The sequence below is a fragment of the Equus caballus genome, chromosome X (genome assembly GCF_041296265.1).
Source record: "Equus caballus isolate H_3958 breed thoroughbred chromosome X, TB-T2T, whole genome shotgun sequence".
In the NCBI taxonomy this organism is placed as follows: domain Eukaryota; kingdom Metazoa; phylum Chordata; class Mammalia; order Perissodactyla; family Equidae; genus Equus; species Equus caballus.
Genome location: NC_091715.1, coordinates 109,016,941 through 109,042,041, shown reverse-complemented (window position 1 = coordinate 109,042,041; position 25,101 = coordinate 109,016,941). Strand labels below are relative to the sequence as shown.

The following is a 25,101-nucleotide window of genomic DNA, read 5'->3' as shown; positions in this document are numbered from 1 at the left end:
TATTATTATTATTGTTGTTGTCGTTGTTGTTGTTGTTAGTGGTAGTAGTAACAGTGTCAGTAGTTATAGTATTTAGTGTTATAGTCACAACTTTGAGAAAACACACAGGATGTGGTCCAGACCAGGTATTAGGTGAATGCTGGTTGAAACAAACTTTTTGGACTCCTAAGGGCTGACAGAATGGTGGAGTCTCTGGGTGCAAGGTGAGGGGATGGAAAAGGTCTGTCTGGGGTTGCTGCCAACTAAGCATGGGGGTTTCCCTGTCCCTTCTCCCACGCCCAAGATGTGCTCTAGCTGCTGGCTGTGTCCTTGCACAGAGCTATGTCCAGGCACAGAGTGAGACGACAGGGAAGGCATGGAAAAAGAGAAGCAGTCTTTCCTCAGCCTTTGTGTCACTTCTCAGAGTCCCAAAGGGTTCATTCATCCAAAAGTTGCTGAGTGCCTCCTATGTGCTAGTCTGGTGCTGGGCCATGCCATCCTTCCAGCAATAGCTGAGTCACAGGCACCATGGGAGAGCCCCACTGGGCCAACCTATCACCTTACAATGTGGGGCTTGTGCAATGCAGCAAATGAGATGAGGCAGGTGCCGAGGATTCCAGCCACTGCATGGGCATGGGCTGCTTCTTCTTGGACTCTGGTTTAGTTTTCCTTGGCCTGAGCTACAGGAGGTTATTAATTACCCTCCAGCCAGCAGGGGCAGGCTGGGATGCCAGTGTGGCACGTGTCTCACCCGTGCCCTGCACTGCAGACACACCATACCCAGAGAGTGTCAATGATGCAAAGGGATTTCTCTTTTGGTGCACTCCTGAGCTCTGCAGGCTTGTCTGGCTACACCCAGTTCTTACGGTCCCCAAACCTGTCTGATTCCTGGAACAGACAACTACAGAGACATAGCATGCCCACTTGACAAAGGGAGTTGTGCCATGCCAACCCATACTTAGGCTGTCTGGTCCTGGGGTATGCTTGGTGTACCAGGAGTGTGGCAGGAATGACTGGAACTAAAGCCACAGTGATACCCAATTCACCTGCCACTTTATCCAGCTATTATTTCTTACTCAACTCTTTGATGTCTGCTTTCATTTATTCCTTCATTTATTTGATCATTCATTTATTCAACAACATTTATCGAGGACCTACTCTGTGCTACGCACTGTGGAAGGTACTGGGGATACACAAGACAAAGTCCCTGCCCTCAAGGAGCTTACATTCTAACGTGGGGGACTGGACCACTCTCATCAGAATATCATTTCTCCCTTCAAAAAATTAATAAAACCCTCTCTGAACTCCAATTTTCCCTCAGATACTGCTACTGCCCCATTGCTCAGCTACTCTTTGTACTAAAACCGTGAGGCAATTGTTTATACTCCTTGTCTCTAAATTCTCTCCTTCCATTCCCTCTTGAACTCTAATCCCTGTTCTGATCAAGATCACTGGTGATCTACACGTTACAAAATCCAGTGGTCTTTTCTCTGTTCTCATCTTCCTTGAGATCTCTGCAGTGTTTGACGTAAATGACCACTCTCTCTTCCTTTAATCACTTTCTTCTCTGGACTTCCAGGAAACCACATTCTATAGATTTTCTTCTTCCACTCTGGCTGTGTCTTCTCAATCCCCTTTGCTTATTGCTCTTCACCTCAACCTCTAGACTTTGGAGTGCTTTATCTCTCAGTCCATGGACATCTTCTCTTTTCTACCTGAACTTACTCTCTAGGTGATTTCATCCAGTCTCATGGCTCCCAAAGATCTACTTCCTGGACAGACCTCTCCTGTGAACTCCAGGTTTATATATCCACCTTTCTACTTGACATCTCCGGTTGAATGTCTAATAGGCACTTCAAACTTATCAAGTTCAAAACTAAGCCCTTGATATTTCTCCCTAAAATTTACTCTTCCCACAGTCCTTTCTATCTCAGTTAAATGGCAACTCCATTCTTCTAGATGCTGGGCAGGCCAAAAATCATGATGTCATCCTTGACTGTGTTTTGTCTCATACTCAACATACAGTCTGTCTGCAAATCCTGTATATTCTATCTCTCAAAGTACATACAGACTTTGACCATTTCTCATTGGTTCTCATATCACTGCCATTTCTACCATTGGTTCTCATCTCACTGCCTTCTCCAAGCTACCATCATTTCTCACCTGGATTATTGCAGTAGCCTCCTAGCTGGTTCTGTTGCTTCCACCCTTTTTCCCCTTCAGTTTATTCTCAACATAGCAGATAGAGTGAGCCTATTAAAATCCGAGTTAGATTATGTTATTCTCTGCTAGAAATTCTTCAATGATACCTCTCTTACTCAGAATAAAAGCCATCGCTCTTACAATAAACTTTAAGGTTCCACATTACCTGGTATCCCCATTGCTTCTCTGAATTTATCTCCTTCCACTCTTCCCTTTGTTCTCAACTCTCCAGCCACATTGGCCCCTTGTTGTTCCTCAAACGCATTAGGTATGATCCAGCCTCAGGGCCTTTGCACTGACTCTTCTCTGCCTTGAATGCTGTACATCCAGATAGCTGCAGATCTAGATCTTTCACGTCCTTCATCTCTTTATTCAAGATTCACCTTCCTGGGCCACTTTATCTAAAACTTTTCTCCCTCTTCCACAAATAAAAAATTCATATCACCATTTTATGCTTTATTTTTTTCCTTAGCACTTGCCATTATCTAACATACTGTATGTCTTAGTCTGCTCAGTCTACCATAAAAAAAATACCATACAATGGGTAGCTTAAACAACAGAAATTTATTTCTCACAGTTCTAGAGGCTAGAAAGTCCAAGATCAGGTGCCAACAAGGTAGGTTTCATTCTAAGGCCTCTTCTTTTGCCTTGTAGGTGGCTACCATCCTGCCGTATGCTTACATGACCTCTTCTTGAGTGAGGGAGTGGGGAGGGGATGAGATAGGAGGAGAGAGAAAGCCTTTTGGTGTCTCTTCTTATAAGGACACTAATCCTATCAGATCAGGGCCCTACCCTGATGACCTCATCTAACCCTAATCAGCTTCCAAAGGCCCCATCTCCAAATACCATCACACTGGGGTTAGGGCCTCAACATATGAATTTCAGGGGAACACAAACATTCAGTCCATAACACTACTATATATATGTACTATATACACACACACACACACACACACACATATATATATATATATATATATATATATATATATTACTATATATTTTACTGATCTTATTTATTGTCTGTATTCCTCACTAGAATGGAAGTTTCATAAAGTTTAGGATGTGTGATTATTGTGTTCACACTTTGAATTTCTGTGTTTTGAGCAGTACCTGGCACATGGTAGGGGCTCAACAAATATTTATTGAATAAAATAAGCAAAATAATTGCAGCTTGTGATAAGTACTAAGAAGGAAATAAACAAGGTGATAGATTAGAACAGAGACTGTCAACCTTGGATACACATTCAAAGGTTTTAAAGATACAGATAACTTGGGCATCATCTGCAGAGATTCTGATTTACTTGATCTAGAAAGGACCTGGCCGTTGTTGTTGTTATGTGTGTGTGGTTTTTTTAATTCTCTAGGTGATTCTTAATGTAAAGTGAAGACTGAGAACTAATGAGTTTGAGAGTAACAGGGGGGATAGGAACCTGCTTGAGATAGGGTATACAGGAAAGGCCTAAATGAATGATACCATTCTGAGATGGTATTATTTAAGTGGAAACCTGAAGGACAAAAGGAAGCATGGGGAAGTTGGGGTATGGCTGGGAGTCAATTCCTTGTGGAGGGCAGAATCAGAACAAAGGCACTGAAGCAGGAATGAGCTTGGTGTGTTCTCACAACAGAAGGCACATGCCGGTGGTGTAGAGTGGGCAAGGGAAAGAGTAGAGCACGATGAGTTTGGAGAGATACGCAGGGGCCAGATTATGCAGGGCCTCATAGACCATGGGAAGGAAATTGGGCTTTATACTACATGAGACAGGAGCCATTGGAGGGTTTTGAGGAAGGCAATGATGTGATCTGATTTACTATTTCCTAAAGATTGCTCTTACTGCAGTGTGGATGGCATGTGTAAAAGCAGGGAAACAACTTAGCTGTTGGGGTAGTCTACGAGGGACTTGATGGTGGCCTGAACTAGGCTGGGGCCTAATGTCCCTTTCCATTTAGACAACAGAAGTCTGAGAGTGGTACGCAAATCCATTCTCCTCAGATAAACACACACTCAAGGCCATTGTTTTCTGGAAAACTTTCCAAAGCTAAGGTTCTGTAAACTGCTAATTCTGTGATCAGCGGCTCAGTGGTTAGAATATGTATGCCATGACCCGCCCTAGGGACAAGGCCCAGTTGATCAGTTAATGGGAGAGATGCTTTCTAACTAGAAAACAATACAATGATAAATGGGCTTAGAAAAAGTGATGGCAGCATTCACTCATCCAAATTTTCAACAGCCCCACTAATCCCCAGCACTGTGTTTTTGATGCTTTCTAGGGAAGGGGAGAGAGAGAGAGACAGAGAGATCTGTACTCTCGAGGGAGCTTATACATTAAAGGAAGAGATCAAGAAATGGACACAGATAGAAGTAACACAAGAGAGGAAGAGGTAAGTATACAAAAGAAGATATAAATACAACAATTGCTATCATTTATTTAGCACTCAATTTTGCTGAGCTTTGGGTATTTTACATATATTCTCATTTAATCCTCACAACTCTATGGAGTAGGTAATATGATCACCCATGATGATGATGATGATAGTATAGTAGAATAGTAACTAACATCTACTAAGTGCATCATATCAGCCAGGCATTGGGTTAAGTATTTTGAAATATCTTATATAGATATATCCTTCTTCTATATATGAAGATAACTAGGCCCAGAAAGGATAAGTGACATCCAAGATCACAGAGCTGGGTAGGTGCGGCGCTGATATCCAAACACAGGTTTGACTCTCAAGCCCATGCTCTTAAAGTGTTCAGGAAGTTCAGATTAGGCAGCTGCTATTTTGTTCTGGGAGGTGCATGTGTGTAGGGAGGAAGACCCCATGGAGGAGGAAAGGTGTGAAGATGAGGAAGGAAGAGCCTATTCAGGGCTCAGCAAGTAGCCCCACTTGGCAGAGCTGAAGGTATGTGATGGAGAATAGTGGCTCAATGACAAGGCAGTTCTTCTCCTTCTTGCTCCTAATCACTTCACCTATGCCAGCCAGAGCTGAGCTTCCCATGGAGCCTATCACTCAGGGCTTGATCCTGGGGTGCCCTGGTACTCCTAAGGCCCCCGGGCACTCAAAAAGATTTAACTCCACTCCAAGGTAGGACAGGTATAGATTTTCATACTCAAACCATGATGAGTAGGGAGTTGGCAGACTCCTCTTTGGTTCTTCTTTCTGCCATGGAAACAGCCCTTGGGCACTTAGAACATTGATAACAGATCCTAAAAGGAGAGGGAATCCAGAGGAGTCAGCCAACAGCACTCAGCACAACATCTCATCAAGCCAGCAAAGAAAGTTCATCATGCAACACTGCTTGTAACAGCAAAAATTTGCCAATGATCTAAATGTTCATCAACATGGGCTTGATGAGATAAATTAGGAAACTTCCACAGAAAAGAACACTGTTGTTAAAAAGGATGAGGTAAAACTCTATGTTCTGATAAGGAAAGATGTTTCTAAAAGATTGTAAGTGAAAAAAAGCAGGCCACACCCCAGTCTCTGTAGTATGATTCCATTTCCATCACAGATCTGTATTATGTATACACAAAACCGTTAACCACAGCACACAGAATTACAGAGGGACTTTCACTTTCTAATTTGTATATTTGTGTATGCTATTGACCTTTACAACAAGCCAATGTTACTTTTATAATTGGAAAAAACTATAATAGTTTCCATTTTGCAAACAAAACGCTCCATCTTAGATCATCCTTCATCCATCCTGTCTTTTGTAACCACAACATATCTTGGATTCAGCAGTGCACCTGAAATTGTCTCCTATAACTTTCTCATGAATGAACCAGGATAAAACAGCAACATATTAACCAGATTAACACAGTCAAATAGATTGGCAATTGGTTAAAAGATTTTACCCAAAGCATAAGTGACAACTAACAAAAAGGTCTCCAGAGAAAGGCCACGGGGCTTTTCCACTTTTATTAATAGCTTAGATGACACATAAAATGTACTTATGTACTTACCACGTCTGAAGATGACCCACAGCTGGCAGGGATATCAAATTTATTGAAGACCAAAACTGAGATTCAAAATGTGCTCAGATGGGCTGGAATACTGGGCTATAATTAAAAAAAAAAAAAAAAAAAGGTGAACTTTATAAGATAAAGAAAACAAATCTTCAATTAAAATTTTAAAAGTCCACGAGGGTGAGCTGTTGCAAATAATGAAGAAAGTAGAACATTTCAGGATGAATAGTTATAGAATACCTGGTAAAGAAGAAAGGGCAGAAGAAAACAACAATGGCCTCTCAAATTGTGTTCGAAGCATTGTAAAGATAATGTTGCTTGGGACACATTCAAGGTGCTTGTTCCAACATACAGGATTCCAAGTCTTGCCTTTGTACAGAGACTCCTTGCCAAAGACAGAACCCAACTAAGACTGTGAAGCCAGTGAATTCTGTAAAGAATAGTGCTAGGCAAGGCATGTATCTCCATCCATCCATCCTTCCACCCGTCCATCCTTCCATCCTTGTCTCTATCATCCCAGTGCCTTTTTTTGCTTTTCTCTTTTCTTTTTTCTTTGTGTCTCCATGTGTCTCTTTCTCTGTCTCTGTCTCCCTCTGTTTTGACAATCTTTTCTCATCCGCCAACTAACTTCCCTCTTCTCTGAATTCCTGACACATTCATTGACATCACAACTCATGTGGCACTCATAAAAGTACACCGTATGTGTGTCTCCTCAAATTTACGAGAACACCATTGAAAGCAGAGACTGTAACCTACACTTCAGTATTTTCAGTTCCAGTGTTTCCATCCCACCTTTAACCAGAGCTAACTAAAATGTTTGTTGACAATAAAGAGCTCATCTCAGCCTGTGCTGCATCAAAAAAAAAAAAAAAAAATTTTAAAAGTCCATTTTGTGAGGCTGGAATAAGGGGAGCATGGCTCAGCAGCAGCTCACATAAACACAAATGAACACCAAAAAAGATCTAGGAGTTTGAGTTGACCTACAGGATAATTTGAGTCAACAGTTTAACGTAGCTAAAGTATTTAGCCGCTAAAAATGGAGCACAATTGTAGGTTGTATTAATCAAAGTACAGTTTCTAAATCTCAGAATATAATCGTCACACTTCAGTCTCTGTTGTGCCTTCCTGGAGTGTCCTGTTCAATTCCGGGCACCACATTTTAAGAGTCACTGAGAAAGTGGAGCACCTCCAGAGCAGGGTCAGAGATTGACAGAGGGGTCGGAAACTATCCCATAAAAGGAGTGGCTCTCGAAGGGACCAGACATGGGACCTGAAAAAGAGAACCATCGGGTCATATATAGGATACCTACCTGCTTTCAGATCTCAAAAGTGTTTTCCTATGGAAGGTATGCACTTATGTCTGGGGTGCTCAGGTGACAGGACTAGGAATACTGCCACCCAGTGGTGGCAAGGAGGCAGATTTTCAATAAACCTGTCAAAAGGCTTTCTGACCTTGAGACAGTCCTGCAAGAAGCTGAGCAGGCTGGTGAGGCAGTGAGTGTTTTGAAGTCAAGCCTGGCTGCACAGATGCCCAGTGGCAGAATTACATTAACTGGGTTCCTTTCAGCTCTAAGAGATTACATCTATTTCCCCTATTCTCCGTGTCTTCCTCTGGTCCAATGAGCCCTCTCTCTGCAGCGTACAGAGTGCTAAGGACAGCTCTGCAGGAACTGCTGGGGCTGCCCTCTCTTGTTTATAATTGTCCAAGGCCTATGGGGGCAAAACCTACTGCTTATAGAAGGGCCAAATGGCTGATATAAGTCAGATGTTGTCCCTCCCTGGACAAAATCCTCCTTCGGCTTTCCATCTCCCTGTAAATGGCAGTCATGACAATGGCCTACAAAGCCCAAATCAGCTGCCCCTGTGACCTATCTGACCTCCTCTCCTATTACCCTTCCCCTTGTTCACTCCACTCCTGCTACAAGGGCTTCTTGGCTATTTCTTAAATTCCAGGCATGCTCCTAACTCAGGGACTTTGCTCTTACTGTTCTCTCTGCCTGGAATGCTCTTCCCTGACATACTTGCATGGCCCGCTCCCTCACTTCCTTCAGGGCTGGACTCAAAGATCACCTTCCCAGTGAGGTTTTCCCTGAGCACCCTCTTTCTGGGCCTCACAGGCTTCTCTCCACCACCACCCCACTCCTCACCATTTCCGAACTCCTTGTCAGCTCATCTTAAGGTTTTTCCCCATAGTACTTAATACTGTGTAACATAATATTTTATACTTTTATTTTGTTTTCCTATCTCCCTCTACTGGGCTATAAAAGCAGAAACCATGCCTGTCCTCTTGTTTGTTGAATCTCAGTGCCTGGAACATTGGCTGGCACATAGTTGATCCTCAGCAAGTGTTTAATGAAATGGTTACTGCAACCTAAATCCACGCTATCTTCTGCAGTCTTGATTTTCTCAACAAAAGACATTTCAGACTTAAGAATGAGATCTCAAGATGATAAGGAGTCTTAGTAGTAGTAAAATTTGGGGTGATTTTGTTTATGCTTCTCAATTTCCCCAATTTTTTGTTATTCAGTCATATTACATTAATGATTACCTGGCCATACTAATTGTAGTCGTAACATGTATTGAGTGCTTACCATGTGCCAGACATTGTGATAAGTACTTTACTTGGATTACGTCATGTAAGCCTCACGATAGCTTCAGTTGGCACTAGCATTATTACCATTTTAAGGACCAGGAAAATGAGAAACAGAGAGGTTACATGACTTGCCCAAGGTAATGTAACTAGTATCAGGCAGATTCTAAAGTCCATGCTATTACCCCCTGACTCAATGTAAGCTGAAAATTGATGACGATGATAATGACAGCTAACATTACTTTAGTACTATCATGTATCAGGCACTGTGCTAAATGTTTAAAACACATCACCTCCTTTAATGCTCAGAACAGCCCTATGAGGTGGGAGCCACTACTATGAGCGTTTTACTGTCCTAGGCCCTCCTGTACCATAATCAGCCGTGCCCACTGTCCCACTTGGACTCTGCTCTGGCTTCATCGGAAGCATGCTTTGATTCTTTCTTTTGTGTTCCAGCCAAGTGGAGAAGCGATCATCTGCCAACCACTACTTAAACCTGCCACTCCACGTAGATTAGGCCTCCAACAAACATGATTTCAGTCCCCACTTGTTCTGTTGTCCCTGTCTAGAATGTCCTTCTTCTTCCTTCTGCCAACCCACTCTTACCAATTTTTTCCCAAAGTGCAACTCAACTGCAACTCCATCCGAGAACCCCTCCATGGTTAGCCCTTTCGGCCACGATCTCTCTCATCGTACAGTCTAAACATTTCATGCAACGATGTCATCTCTGGCTTTGCAGCGCTGGCTCTCTTTCCACTCATATATGTCCCTTCTTCTCAGTTAGACTATAGCTCATGAAGGCAGCCTGGCCTTGGCATGCCCTGAATAAATGGTACACTAGATTACACAGAGTAGGTGCTCAATAATTATTTTTCTAATTTCATAATGATACTATACTCTCATAGTTGTACAATTTTCTCTTTTCAAAGCGCTTTCATACATATTATTTCACTTTTGCCTCACAGCAGCTCTGAGAGAGAAGAAAGGCAGGTCTTATTTTTCTCATTTTTACAGTTAAGGAAATTGAGGGCCAGGGAGGTTAAATTGTCTCAGGTCACACATCTGAGAATTGAGCCCAGCCCCCTGGACTTCGAGCCCAGATTCTTTGCACTACACCACACTGATTCTACCAGAAGGCACTGCTAGCTGGCAGCAATGCTAATAACATTCCTATAAAGACCTTGTCCTGATTCTATCACTGGAGCAAAAGCAATAAAGAGCACCAAGAGGCAAGATCCACGGTTGAGATTGGGAAGGCAGGTAAATTCACACACTCTGTGGTGAGAAGTGACTGGCGCTTATCAGATGCGTGGTGATGACTCTGTTATATTCTTTGTGAGGAAGGCACAGGGGACTGACCTGAATGCTGTCCTCTACACAGGGCAGATTAGCTCAACCCTCAGCAGAAGAGAGGCAGCCTAGCAGGCAGCAGGATGAAGTGAGAGAGCAGTAGGAGGCAAGAAACTCGGGTTGAAGATCCAGTTCTGCTACAAGCTAGCTGTGTGACCGGGGAAGGCACCTAACCTCTCTGAGACTGCTCTTCCTCACTAGAAGACATCAATTCACAAGGCCTTTCACAGCCCCAACATTCCACAAACATATGACAGAGGTCTCAAATTGGTAATCCACGGGCCAAATCTGGGCCACCAACATCTTTTCTTTGGCCCACATAGTGTTTAACATTTCTTTGAACTGGTAACCAACATTTAAAAATCAGGAGATTTTACATTAATATTCCAATTTCCAAGCTCTCTAGATAAATCGGATGATCTAGCAACATTCAAAAATTGGAAGACTTCACATAAAATTCTATTTCAAATCTTCCTAGAAAAAAGATCTGGACACATGGGGTTATTTTTCTCATTTGTCTATTATTTACCAGACAGTGTATTAGGTTGTGATAAGCACCATAGAGAAAATATAAAGGTAGGAGATGAGGAGTTCTGAAATGCTAGGGATGGGGGGATCCTGCAAGGCCTACAGTTTACAGGGAATGGTCTGAGAAGGCCTTGCTGACAAGGTGACCACATTCTCACAGGACCACAATGGACTGGAGCCCAGGTGTGGCTGCTCCTTTCAGACAGAGCCTGTGGGTGAAAGGTTTCGGGGTGCTAATATCGTCAACCTACCAAGTAGGGAGTAAAAAGACACTGATGTCAGTTGATGTGAATTGAAATAGAGTTTTAAGTTTATTATTTGATTTCACAAGGGCAACAAAAGAGTTTCGAATGGTAAAATAAATATCAAAGTCCGGGAGAAGGATAAAGATGAAGTATACAGTACAAAGCGCTCACTAACCAAGAGCAACTCGACACCCCAATAAACCCAGATGCATTTTCTGTCTGACGCAGTCAATGCAATTAGCCTGATACCTGTAGCAATACCCTGCACTTGCCCTTACATCTCAGGCCAGGGCCATTACATGGTATTAGAACTCATTCTAATTAGAGAACAACCAACTCTGTCGACACAAGCGTAGCACGGGAGAGAGGGGGAGAGAGGAGAAATGCATCCTACTCCATTCTCTTGCTGGTCATCTCTTGTCTGGGCTGGGACTTGGCAGATTATTTCTCTGGATACTAGTGTCTCCAAATGGAAGGTAGTCTTCCCTAGTGTATTTCAAACATTTTTGACCATGATCTACACCAAAAAATACATTTGACATTCATATAGCATACAGAGCACATATTACTGAATTACATATATATGTATACAACAAATATTTTACGAAGCAATACCTACCCTGTGTGCAATACACATTGTTTCTTCCTATTCCATTCCTTTTGTTTTGTTTTATTTTTTAATGCTCGTCACTACCCACTAAATTGATTTCCTGAGCAGTAGGTAATAACTGGCAGCTTGAAAAACAATGCTCTAGACCAATGGTTCCCAAATCTGGCCCCACATAAAGTCCCTTGGAGTCCTTGTAAAACACATATTCTTGGGCTCCATTCCAAACCTATGGAATCAGAATTTCTCTGGGGTGAAGGCAGCAATCTATATTTTTTACCAAGAACTAGCCATGCACTGGCACTAAAGAATCACAGTTCTCCTCAGCACACAAAAGCAAATAGTGTCAATAATTATTATTATCCAATGGCTACTTCATGCCAGTGCTGCTGGTGTAAGAGCTTTCCTTTCATTATCTCACTTAAATCCTCACAGCAACCTCACTTTATAGATGAGGAAACTGAGGCTCAGAAATGTTGAATAAGCTGCTGAAAAACATACACAGAGGGGTTAAGGAAGTGGTGGGGCTGTGACTCATGAGGGGTCTGTTCCTGCCCTTGCTGACCCCTCCCATCCCCTCCCCTCTGTAGTTCCAGAGACTTTGGACCAGTCCTGGAATATTCTATACTGATTCAATTTCTGGGTCATACACCAAGATGGTCCTACCACCAGAGGCCAGGAGCAGACATAAAACAACAACAATAATATTTGCATTTTATAATGTAGAGTTTTACTGTTTCCAAAGTATATGTTTATCTGTTTTCTCCACATTTATACCTTTCAGCTATCCTGTGAGGCAGGAGAGGCAGATAACAAACCAGAGATGCAAAGAGGGCAAGTGACTTACCCAAAGTCTCCCGGCCAGTTCACAGCCAAGCTGCACGACTCTGACTCCCTCCAGCAGGGTCTACTACCGCACTTGTACTGGCTTTCTCCAGAGTTCCCAGCTCCACCCCATTTCAAGTCTATCTCCCTTTAAGGCAGAAGAGGAAGAGATAGCTTGCTTTCTGCCTCCCTCCCTACATGATTTACCATCAAGTTCTGAAATGAGCACACTTTATATACACACTGCCTGAGGGACAGTTTGCCCCGAACCTCCTCCACAGGGCTGGGCTGAGGACTGGCTGCATTTCTATTTTTGCCATGCAATTTGTAAAAAAGCTCTGCACTGTGCTTCAAAGAAAAATAATGGATTCCATGATGAAAGGAAGAGGCCCCATCCCTCCCACTGAGGTTAAATGCCACCAGCCACTAGCGAAGCAGCGTTTGGAAGTTTCTGCCAAGCAAAATGTTGAGAGCCCACAGAAAACCGAGGAGGTGGATTGGGCCGATCTGTGCAATGGCAGGAAGGGGCTGGAGGGATGAATGACCCCCATTTATCCTCCTGGGCTGAAGCCCTCCCCCTGTTGAGAACATCCCTTCTGTTTCGGCCACAGAGAGGGGTGTTGTTTGCAATGTGTACATATTTATGTGACAAATGACTAGCTATTTATCAAATACTGTATCGATTCTAACATTTTTCTTCACCCCTACCCCTTCACAATGCAGGTCTTTCTGTCTCTCCCCTTAATAGTGCCTGAGGAAAATCTACCACACACACACACACGCACACACACACGCACACGCACACACGCTTGGTGAAAATAAAAGCAAGACACCCTTCTCTTGGCCTCAGTCTCATCATCTATAAAGTAAATGGGTTGAACCAAATGGTCTGTTAGATCTTTTCCCTGGTTCTAGGATTCTGATAAAATATATGGGGAGGGGCCGGCCCGGTGGTTAAGTGTGCATGTTCTGCTTTGGTGGCCCAGGGTTCACCGGTTTGGATCCCGGGTGCGGACGTGGCACTGCTTGGCAAGCCATGCTGTGGCAGGCGTCCCACATATAAAGTAGATGAAGATGGGCACGGATGTTAGCTCAGGGCCAGTCTTCCTCAGCAATAAGAGGAGAATTGGCAGCAGATGTTAGCTCAGGGCTAATCTTCCTCAAAAAAAAATAAAAATATATATATATATATATACATGGGGAAAGCTCCAAGTATAGCCCACAAATTTGTGATTCTGGCTGTTAGCATGAAGGGTCAAACTGATTTCAAATTGTGTTTTAAACAGTCATCTTTTGTTAAAGAAGGTCAAAAAAGTGGGATAAAGAAAACAACATTTCTATTATACCCATGAGCATGCTAACATCCTAAAGATGAGGATTACTCTGCATTTTCCCTCTCTTGCTGTATTTTCATTCTCTTTATGCATAGTCAGGGCTGCAAACCCTGCCTGGTCAGTTGCCTCTTCCCCTCGATTCTCTTCCCCTAGTCAATTTCTCTTCCCATGTGAAGGTTGCGGGTGCAGTCTAGCCCTGTAATAGCTGAGGTTTCAGCCCTATAGAGCTTCAAGCTAATGCCATTCTCACCTCAGTGGAAGCACTCCACTTGACGTCAGAAAAATTGGAAGAGGTGTTAAATTTGCTTTGTGACTGCAACTCCCTTTTAGTTTGGTGAGCTTGACTTAGAATTTGATGGTTTTATAGATTTCAATATCTAGAAAGTACAAAATATCTCAGCTTTTTCATTTACATTGTCAATCACTGAAGTGGCTCCTTCCCCATGGGGACACTAACTAGATCTGCACTCGCTGCTGCTTGCCAACATAGCACGTGCCCCTCTCCCACCTGCTTCCTAGGGCTGGGTTCAAGACAATGAGATTGCGCACAGGGGAAACATTCCCAGGGCATTTCAAAAAAGAAACCAGAGGACATGAGAGTATTCTCACTCCTCCGCAGTACAGCAGAGATTCAAGTCAAACTGCTTGCGTTTGAATCCAAGTTACTGAATCTCCAGGTCTCTGTTTGCTCATCATCAAATGGGAATAATGCTAGACTATACCTCATAAGGCTACTGGGCAGATGAAATGAACAAAGTGCCTAGAACAATGCTAATATCTCAGTAACTGCTGGTTATGCTGATTATTATTCCTCCTGGCCAAATTGGTTTTCACCTTTCTGATATTTAACAGTCCACATTTTCTGTCCATCTCAATTCACCAGAGGATCTGAATGTGCACTAGAGATGGGGCTGAACCGAGGTTGATCTTAGAGCCATTCGGGTGGGTCGAAATTGGCCATTTTCCTGTTCATGTATTTATTCACTCAACAAATATTTACTGACCACCTATTATGTTGCAGGCACTGCACTAGGTGATGAAGACACAATAGTGAACAAGACAAAGTCCCTGCTTAATAGAGTTAACACTCTAGAAGGGGCTGAGGGGTTACAAATAGACAAGAAATATAATGAATGAGATGGGAATGAGCTAATGCGCTCCAGGGACAGAAAGTCAGAGTGGCTGGGGTTGGGTGCGGGGCACGAGAGAGGGTGTTATGACATGTGGCTGCAGAGGAAGGCAGGGGCCAGATCATTCAAGATTTGTGGACCACGTAAGGAGTTTTGTCTTCATCCTAAGAATACTGGGCAATAACAAAAGGTCTTAAGCAAAGGATCAATATACTCCAATGTTTGTTAAAGTTCTTGCTAACAATTATATGGAGTTGTTAGGGGCAGGGCTACCACTCTCTGATGCAATGTCTTTGTATGACTTCCAAATAGATGCCCCTTCCTCAAGTTAAAAACAATAAAAACTTTGGTTAGTCTCCACCCCCACACACACAGGGTATTTTTTTCTTTCTTTTCTTTTTTTTTGGTGAGGAAGTTTGGCTCTGAGTTAACATCTGTTGCCAATCTTCTTCTTTTTGCTTGAGGAAGAGTTGCTGAGCTAACATCTGTGCCAATCCTCCTCTATTTTGTACGTGGGACACCGCAACAGCATGGCTTAATGAGCGGTGTGTAGCTCTGCACCTGGGATCTGAATCTGAGAACCCCGGGCTGCCGAGGTGGAGTATGCAAACTTAACCACTACACCGGGCCAGCCCCAAGGTTAGTCTTTTAATGAGCAACCTAAACAACTTTAAGTCCTGCCCAAGGGAGTTGGCCAGAGTCCTAGCAGGCAGCAGCCTTGGCTTTGTGCACCCACATTCTTCTCATTTATGCATTTCTTGTCCCTGGAGTATGTGTACCATCAACAGTACTTTGCACTCCACTGTTCTACCACCCCCACCCCAGACAAGGCAGCTGTAGGTAGGAGGGATGGGACTTTAGACTGTGCAAGCAATGGGTAGTGAGGGAGAGAAGTGACCTCAGGGAACGCCCAGGGCTTGGGCGGGACAGAACCCACTTAAGTATGCCACTGAATGTGTGTGTTTATGTGTGTGTGTATTTCTGTATGTGTGCTCTCTAGAGTCTGCACAGGACCATGTATACCGGTATAGGTTTATGGAGGAGCAGGCTCTCTTCCTCTGCTTGACTTGGAGCCAAGAAGCCCAGAATGTCTGCCCCCATCTGCACATTCTTATGTAACTTAGTTCTTGCCTATGACAAAAAACGGCACACCCATAGCTATGGTGCCCTTGTGTAGTACACAACCTGAACATCCATGCATGGCAGCCCTGGCAGAAAGAGTCAAAGCAAGTAGACAAGACTATTTGGGGGCTGTTGCAGTGGTTCAGGAGAGAGATGATGGTGGCTCACCCTAGGTCATAGCTGAGGAGGTAGCGAGAAGTAGGCAAATTCAGGATATATTTTGAAGGTAGATCAACAGGATTTGCTGACAGCTAGGATGTGATGTGTAAGGGAGTGAGAGGACCTCAGGATAATGACTAGGAGTTTGACTTAAGCAACCAGCTAAGTGGTAGTGCCATTTACTAAGTGCGGTTGACAGGAAGAAGAATATCGTAGGAGAAAAATCACACATCCTGCTTTGGGCAGTTTGCATCAACTCCAGCTGCCCACCGAAGCAGCAGATCTATCTGTCCCTGTATCTTAAGCTCCTTCCCACTGAGGATCTCAAAGCACAAGTGGCCTCTGGAAAATTGGTAATCCCTGATACTGATCTTGGCCTCAGCAGGTTTCTTTCTGTGCCTCCTTTGGCCTGGGCTGAAATAATGATTTCAGTTTGTTCCTACCAGTTTCTCAAGATTCCTCATTTATTTACAAGATCCTGATACCTCTCAATCAATCTCTCCCTCTCCCTCTCTCTCTTTCACACACACACACACACACACACACACATATACACACTTACCATTTCCATATGTCCCTTTCTGAGATTGCTTTTTGTTAAAACCCAAAAACTTCCTCTTTGGGGAGTATGCCTTCATTCAAGGACAGGGATTTTTCATCAGCTGCTGCCAAGCAGCCCAGAGCTCCAGCACTTCACCCAAACCCTCTCCCCAGTACAGGAAAAAGGTACTTGGAACATGGAGCACAGCCAAGAGAGCTGAGAAAATGAGCCAAGCGCTGAGAAATTAAAGAAAGTAGTGCTGACTAGGCGGGGAAAAAGGATTAATCAGGAAATCTTGAGGTCATTGTGATCTCGTTGATTACATTAACATCTAGTAACAGAAGACTACAGACTGATTAGTGCTACAGCAGGGGGGAGGAAATTAAGCTAGAGGTGTAGTGCCCAGAGCTGCATCATCCATAGGGAGAATCAGCGCCAGCAGGTAAAGCCAGATCTCCTCATTCCTGGACCCGGCACATTCTCTGAGAACTCACTTCCTCCCCAGATATGTATCAGGCAACCTAGGCACCAAACACCTTTCATAAATATAAATTGTCCCCTTGTATACTATACCCACCCCTCACGTACACCATGCTATCCCCTTCCTCCAAATATCCCTTCCTTGGATGGCCTAGGGAAGGCTTCTGAGGAATGAATCACTCCTGGTGATCCCAGTAAGTCTTTGGAGCCTGCCCTTGCTCCATCAGCCCTAGCTCTGACTCTCACTTCCTGGACCTCCTTGTGCCTTCCTCTTAGTTTGCCCATATTGCCAGAAGAGGACAGGAGTCTACCTTTTTCAGCGACAGGTTGTGGACCTGCCCTCCATAAGCAAAAGATGCCATGCCATGGTAGTCTTGCCTCATTCCAGCCGAAAAACATAGTGAACTGAACTGCATGGGGCCTTTTAGGAGAAGGCTATCTAAATGCAGACAAACACATGAAAGGGAATATCAATCAATCATAGTTCCAACCAACAATCATAGCTCCGATTTCTTCAACTCCAACTACGTGCCAAGCTATGGGCTAAGTGCTTTATAAAGGCTATCTTGTCCAATACTTGTAGCAAGGCGGTTATGATTAGTATCACCACTTCACAGCTGAAAAAACTGAGGCTCAGAGACATTCAGGGACTTGTTTGAGGTCACACAGCTAGAAATGAGCAAAGCTAGGATTTTAAACCTGGACCTGTCTGATTTCAGAGCAAGTTCTCCTAACCAGCTGAGTATGCAGTGGTGGACGCAGAAACATCCCTCTATTTTCAGCCTCTTTCTTCCCTTTACAACGGATGCTCCAAAGATCTCCAAAACCATTGTGATAACTTCCAAACCTCTGGCTCCAGCTTTGACCTCTCTATTCGGCTTCAATCCTTAACCAACTCCTTTCTACTGGATGGTTCCTTTCCACTCATGTCCCCTGTTCACTCAAACTTAACATACCTAAGACTTATTTTTTCTCCCAACCAGCTCTCCCTCTAGATTTGCCTCTTTCTGTCAGTATTATTCCAGTTTCCAGGCTCCTAACTTCAGAACCATCCACAGCTCTTCTCTCTCTGACCACATCTACTCAGACACCAAATTGTGGTGATTTTCTCTCCATAACATCTCTTGAATCTACTCTTTCTTCCATTCCAATTGCTTCTAAAATACTTTTGCCTCACTTAAAAAAAAAAAACCCACAAATTTACTATCTCACAGTTCCCATGGTTCAGAAGTCCAGGCATGGTATGCCTGAATCTTCCACACTGAGCCTCACCAGGCTGAAATCAAGGTGTCAGCTAGGGTTGTGATTCTCATCTGAAGCTCTATTAATATAAAGTATAAAAGTATAGTGTAAAGAATTTCCGGGGGCCGGCCTGGTGGCACGGCAGTTAAGTGTGCACATTCCGCTTTGGTGGCCCAGGGTTCGCCAGTTCGGATCCTGGGTGCGAACATGGCACCGCTTGGCACGCCATGCTGTGGTAGGCATCCCACATATAAAGTAGAGGAAGATGGGCATGACTGTTAGCTCAGAGCCAGCCTTCCTCAGCAAAAAGAGGAGGATTGGCAGGAGATGTTAGCTCAGGGCTAATCTTCCTCAAACAAACAAACAAATAATAAAGATTTTAAAAAATAAATAAATAAATTAGTATAGATGGAATACCATTAATAAATGAAGAGAGCTAAAAAACAAATTTCCATATACTCTTCACTCAGATTCCCCAAATGTTAACATTTTACATTTGTTTCATCCTTTTCTCTTTTTCTGTACATATGTGTATATACACACACTATTTTTTTCTGAACTATTTGAGAGTAAGTTGCAGACATCATACTCCTTTATCTTTAAATAATTCAGCATATATTTCCTTTAAGAAGAGGGCATTCTCTTACACAGCCAAAGTATAGTTCATAAAATCAGGAAATATTTATTGATATAACACTATCATCTAATCAAAGACTTGTTTCAAATTTCACCAATTATCCCAATAACATCTTTTAGAACGGGAACAATTTTCTGGTATGGGACTCAAACATGGATTAATCCTTAAGTTTTGTTATCATGTCTCTTTAGTCTCCTTTAATTGGAAACAGTTCCTCAGTTTTTCTTGTCTTTCATGACCTTGAAATTTTTTAAGAAAATAGCTTCTGATTTTTGATACATTTTACCTTGCAGTGGACAGAAGAGCAGAATATTCCATGACTTCTCAACTATGGAATCATAGAATAAATACGGAAGGAACCTGAAAAGGATCTACTCCACTGGGTCTCAAACTCTTTTCATGCACGCCTCAAAATTTTGGCCATATCATTTACCCCACAGTTTTCTTTAAATTAGTTTACTTTTTAAACTTAATTACTGTGGTGGACAAAATTCTAAATATGACCTCCAATGACCCTTGCTCTTGGATAATTCCCTCCCCTCTGAATGTGGGTGAAACTTATCAAAATGATGAGAAATCACTCCAATGATTATATTACATTATATGGCAAAATGGAGATTATCTGAGTGGGCCTAATCTAATTACATGAACCCTTTAATAGCAGAGTTTCTCTGGCTAGTAAGCAGAAGAGAAAGTCAGAGAGATTTGAAGCCTGAGAAGAATTTGACATGCCAGGTTGCCAGGTCGCTGGCTTTGAAGATTGAGGGGCCACAAAAGGAGGAATGTAGGTGGCCTCTAGGAGCAGAGAGTGACCCCTGGCTGACAACCAGCAAGAAAATGTGAACTTCAGACATATACCCCCCAGGAACTGAATTCTGCCAAAAACCTGAATAAACTCAGAAGAAATTTGTCCAAGAACCTCCAGATAAGAGCCCAGCCCAGCTGACACCTTGAACAGAAAATCCTGTCAAGTCTATAAGGATTTCTCACCTACAGAACAGAACGAAAACGAAAATACAACAGGCTACATTGAAAATCCAACATATCAACAGGCTACATGAGAAAAATGATATGATCATGTCAACTGATGCAAGAAAGCATTTGACAAAATCCAGCACCCTTTCATGATAAAAACCTTCCAGAAAACTAGGAATAGAGAAGAACTTCCTCAACTTGATAAAGAACATCCACAACAACAACAACAACAAAAATAAACAAACAAGACCCCACAGCTAGAAAATTAAACCAAGCAATATCTAAAAAGGATTATACACCATGACCAATTGGGATTTATTCCAAGAGTGCAGAGTTGGCTTAACATCCAAAAATCAATTAATGTAATATACTACTTCAGTAAAATAAAGGACAAAAACCGCATGTTCATCTCAATAGACACAGAAAAAAGCATTTGACAAAATTTGATACCCCTTCATCATAAAACACTCAACAAACTATAAATAGAAAGGAATTTTCTCAACCTAGTAAAGAGCATCTATGAAAAACCCACAGCTAACATCATACTAATGGTGAAAGACTAAAAGCTTTCCCCCTAAGATCAGGAACAAGACAAGGAGGTCCACCTTTGCCGTTTCTATTCAACATTGTACTGGAGGGTCTAGTCAGGGCATTTAGGCAAGAAAATGAAATAAAAGGCATTCCATTCCAATGGGAAAGGAAGAAGTAAAAATATACCTAATCACAGATGATACAATCTGTATCTAGAAAATGGTAAAGAATCCACTAAAAACCAATTATAACTAATAAACAATTTCTGCAAGGTTGCAAGATATAAGATCAATACGCAAAAATATCAATTTTATTTCTATACAGTAACAATAAGCAAACCAAAAACAAAATTAAGAAACCAATTCTATTTATAATAGAACCAAAAAGAATAAAATAATTAGAATTCAATTTAATAAAATAAGTACAAAACTTATAATCTGGAAAATACAAAACCTTGTTCAAAGAAATTAAAGAAGAACTAAGTAAAAGGAACAAATAAATGGGACCTAATCCTAATAAATGAAAAGACATCCCATGTTTATGGATTGGAAGACTTAATATTGTTCACATGGCAATACTCCCTAAGTTGATCTACAGATTCTACGCAATTCCTATCAAAATCTCAGCTACCTCTTTTGTAGAAATTGACATTCCTACAAATTGATATGGAAATGCAAGGAACCCACAAATAGCCAAAACAATCCTGAAAAGAACAACAAAGCTGGAAAACCAATACTTCTAAACTTCAAAACTTACTACAAAGCTACGGTAATCAAGATAGTGTAGCACTGGCATAAATATATACATATTGAAAAATGAAATAGAACTGAGAGCCCAGAAATAAACCCTCACAATTATGGTCAATTGATTTTTGAGAAGTGTGCCAAGAAAATTCAATGAAGAAAGAATAGTCTTTTCAACAAATGGTATGGGACAACAAACGGCACATGCAAAAGAATGAAGTTGGACTCCTATCTCACGCCATATAAAAAATTAACTCAAATCGATCAAAGACATACATGTAAGAGCTAAAACTATAAAATTCTTAGAAGAAAACAGGCATGAATCTTAGTGGCCTTGGATCAGGCAATCACGTTTTAGATATGACACCAAAAACACAAGCAACTAAAAATTAGATAAGCTGGATATCATTAAAATTAAAAAAAAATTGTACTTCAAAGGACACTATCAAGAAAGTGAAAAGGCAATCCACAGAATGGGAGAAAACACTTTCAAATCACATATCTGATAAAAGACTTGTATCTAGAATATATAAAGAACACTTACTCAATAATAAAAAGACAACTGTGACAGCCATGAAGTGGAAACAACCCAAATGACCAACAGATGAATGGATAAAGAAAATGTGACATGTGCATACAATGGCATATTTATTCAGCAATAAAAAGAAATGAAGTACTGATACATGCTACAACATGGATGGACCTTGAAAACATTATGCTAAGTGAAAACAGCCAGACACAAAAAGACAATATATTGTATGATTCCATTTATATAAAATGTCCAGAATAGGCAAATTTACAGAGACAGAATGAAGACCAGTGGTTGCTTAGGGCTGGGAGAGATGGGGAATTGGGTAGTGATAGCTAGGGGGTATATGGTTTCTTTGGGGGGTAATGAAAATGTTCTAAGATTGATGGTGGTGATTGATGCAAAGTCCTGTGAATACTAAAAGGCATTGAATTGTATGCTTTAGATGGGTGAATTGTATAGCATTTGGATTATATCTCAATGAGCTGATAAAAAAAAAAGCTACAGCTAACATCATATTTAATGATGGAAGAATGAATGCTTTTCCCTTAAGATCTGGAACAGGCAAGGATTTCTATTCTTATCACTGCTATTAACATAGTACCACCCAGCACAATAAGGCAAGAAAGTAAATAAAAGGCTTACAAATCAGAAAAGAAGAAAGAAAATTGTCTCTATTTTCAGATGACATGATCATCTATGTAGAAAATATCAAAGGATCTATTAAAAATGCTCTTTGATTTAATAATGGATGTTATTAAGGTTGCTGGATACAATATCATTATACAAAAACCAATAGTATTTCTATATGCTAGCAATTAACATGTGAAAACAGAAATTAAAAATACAATACCATTTACAATCATTGGGGGAAAAAAGTACTTAGGGCTAAATCTAACAAAATCTGTACAGGACTTGTATGCTGAAAACTGAAAAAACAATGATGAAAGAAATCAAAGATCTAAATCAATGAATGGACATACTGTGCTCATAGATTGGGAAATTCGATATAGTAAAAATGTCAATTTTCCCAAAATTGATATACACATTGAATGCAATTCCTATCAAAATTCCAGCAAGATTTTTACAGACTTAGGCAATATTATTCTGCAATATATTTGAAAATACAAATGACTTAGAATAAACAATTTTGTAAAAGAAGGCTAAAGTGAGAGTATTTGCTTTACCCAATATTAAGGCTTAGTATACAATTACAGTAATCAAGAGGGTATTGTATTGGCAGAAGGATAGACACAGAAATCAATGGAACAGAAAAGATAACCGAGAAATAGACCCATACAAATATGCCCAACTGATTTTTGACAAAAGAACAAGAACAATTCAATGGAAGAAAGATAGCCTTTTCAACAAATGATAATGGAGCAATTTGACATCCATGGGCAAAAAAAAATGAACTTTGTCCTAAACCTCATAACTTATACAAAAATTAGCTCAAAATGGATCATAGATTTAAATGTAAAACTATACATACATATAGCTTTACAAACTATATATAGTTTATAGAAGACTTTCGGGAGAAAATACAGGAAAAAATCTTGGGGACCCAGGGCTTGGTGAGGGGTTCTTAGGCATGACACCAGAAGCACAATCCATAAAAGAAAAATCAATAAATTGGACCTTATAAACATTAAAAACTTTGCTCCACAAAAGACTGTGTTAAAAGAAGAAAAGTTAAATACTGAGAGAAAATATTTGCAAACCATGTATCAGACAAAGGACTAGTATCTAGAATATATAAAGAAATCTCAATGCTTAACAGTAAAAAACACAAAATTCAATTAGAAAATAGGCAAAAGACATGAATAGATATTTCACTGAAGAGGATATTTGGATAGCAAATAAGCACACAAAAAGTTGTTCAAAGGGCCGGCCCCATGGCCGAGTGGTTAAGTTCACGCACTTGGCTTTGGTGGCCCAGGGTTTTGCTGGTTGGGATCCTGAGCGCGGACCTAGCACTGCTTGTCAAGCCACGCTGAGGCGGCATCCCACATAGCAGAACTAGGAGGACCTACAACTATAATATACAACTATGTTCTGGGGGGCTTTGGGGAGAAGGAATAAAAAAGAAGATTGGCAACAGATGTTAGCTCAGGTATCAATGTTTAGGAAAAAAAGAACTGTTAAAAGTTGTTCAATATCATTAGCCATTAGGAAAATGCAAATTAAAACTACAACAAGATATCAGTACATGAGATTGGCTAAAGTAAAAAAAAAGTAGTGACAACACCAAATATTGGCAAAAATGCAGAGAAACTGGCTCACTCATACATTTCTCATGAGAATGTAAATTGGTATGGCCACTCTGGACAACAATTTGGCAGTTTCTTATAAAACTAAACATGTACTTAACTTATGACTCAGCAATCACACTCCTGGACATTTATCCAAGAGAGGAAATCTTCTGACCACACAAAAACCTCTACACAATTGTTCATAGTAGCTTTGTTTATAATAGTCAAAAGCAGGAAACCACAAAAATGTCCTTCAAAAGGTGAATGGTTAAACAAACTCTGGTCTATCCATACTATGAAATACTACTCAGCATTAAAAAAGAATAAATTATTAACATATGCAACAACTTGGATCTGTCTCTAGGGCATTATGCTGAGTAAAACAGCCAATCACAAAAGGTTGCATATTATATGATTCCATTTATACAACATACTTGAAATGACAAAATTATAGAGATGGAGAATAGATTAGTAGTTGCCGGGGTTAGGGATGGTGGGGATAGGAAAGTGGGTGTGACTCTTTAGGGGTGGCAGGAGGGATATCTTTGCAGTAATGGAATAGTTCTATATCTTGACTGTGGTATTGGATACATAAACCCACACATGTGATAAACTGACATAGAACTATACACACACATTGTGCCAATGTCCACTTCCTGGGTTGATGTTGTACAATGGTTATGTAAGGTGTAACCGTTGTGGGAAGCTGGGTGAAGGGTACATAGGACTGCTCTGTAACATCTTCACAACTTCCTGTGCATCTGTAATTATTTAAAAATAAAAAGTCTCAAAAATTGTGGCCCACATATGCATGTTGCTTGGCCTGTAGTGTGCTGACATTTAAAAAAAAAAACCACTGAGAGATTTTATATATCTTTTTTTAATAGTCACATATGGAAGGGAAGTTTCAATTTCAGGTTTCATTATGGTCCATAGTATAAAGATATATTCTCATGAGGGTTACATGCTGGATAGCCAGCAAAAGAAATATGCTAGCAGAGGGCAGTAAATTCCCAACTAAGCATGTACTGAATCAACAGACTACTTTAGAACACAGTAAGTCCTTGATTATTGCCAGCTTTTCCTAGTTTCTCTTGAAAAGTCCTAAGACATGGAAATTCCCAGGCTT

General features: G+C 41.2%; 1 protein-coding gene across 12 annotated transcripts in view; it reads right to left on the bottom strand.

Annotated features, from left to right (window-relative positions):
* PAK3 (p21 (RAC1) activated kinase 3) overlaps positions 1 to 25,101 on the bottom strand; it is a 257,986-nt gene that overhangs the window by 206,500 nt on the left and 26,385 nt on the right. For 9 of the 12 annotated variants that reach the window (XM_070258529.1, XM_070258517.1, XM_070258541.1 and 6 more), the window contains exon 2: positions 6,150 to 6,245. The gene's annotated coding sequence lies outside the window, so the exon portion shown is untranslated. Of the gene's footprint in view, positions 1 to 6,149; positions 6,246 to 12,319; positions 12,575 to 25,101 lie in introns of those variants that run through there. The other 3 variants (XM_070258535.1, XM_070258525.1, XM_070258512.1) reach the window with 2 other exon arrangements.